The following is a 997-nucleotide window of genomic DNA, read 5'->3' on the forward strand; positions in this document are numbered from 1 at the left end:
ATAAATAATATAATCGTTATTGCATGTGCTGTAGGGTATGTGAGAACTGTGCCATCTTCACACATAAAAAGTTTGTTTAGAAATGATCTCCTTTTGTAATAAGTCTCCAAAAATAGAAACCACTCAGATTATTAGATTAAGCAAATCAGTCTCGCTTGTTATTCAATATTAGTAATCCACGTTTCACTGAATGGAGAGAAATGAATGTTTGTTTACAAGACCACGATACAGTTATAGATTGCTCCTTTAACTTCCTATTTTTAGTGAATCAATTGAAATCAAATCGCTTTTTGTAACCTCCAAAGGACTCAGTGATTACCTGATGAGGAGGAGATTTTAGGCTCTTGTTTTATAAATGAACATGGTGAATCCCTCAGGATTATTTTGATTGGTGGGAATTAAGGTTTCAGCAGTTTAAAAAGGTTTAAAGGTGCCCCAAATCAATAGGGGCTTTCTATTTGTGAATAGTTACAACCATTTATTTATTTATTTATTTATTTATTTATTTATTTATTTAATTTTTTTTTTACAACCTCTTATTTATATTGCGTGTGTGAGGAAACATTGTCTCCACTAAACACTCAGGGCGTTTTGGCACAATGTCACATCTGGAGGAAAGTATAATTATCATGATCTCCTGGGGACTGTTAATATCGCATTGCTTAATGCCTCTGGGTCCCCTCTCTCTAAAGTATTTTGTGTTCGAGCTTAGTAAAACACACAAAGTGGTTGATCCCTAGATGGTTTTTAATTCCTTCTATTTCTGTTAGGTCACTGAGTAATTCCAGATTCACCGCCTCCCATCTGATAAATCAGGGCAAGTGACTTGGGTCTGCCTTATGAGTGGTTTTTTACAATAAAAGTAAATAGAAAAGAAGGAAGAGCTGGAGCTAAAAAGCAAATTGATCCTTTAAAATATTGATTTTGCACACATTTTATTTCCCATTTGAATGCCAAGCATTCTGGCAGTTTTTTCCCTTCTTAATTAGAAAATTAA

This window comes from Vulpes lagopus, chromosome 4, assembly GCF_018345385.1.
Source record: "Vulpes lagopus strain Blue_001 chromosome 4, ASM1834538v1, whole genome shotgun sequence".
NCBI lineage: Eukaryota > Metazoa > Chordata > Mammalia > Carnivora > Canidae > Vulpes > Vulpes lagopus.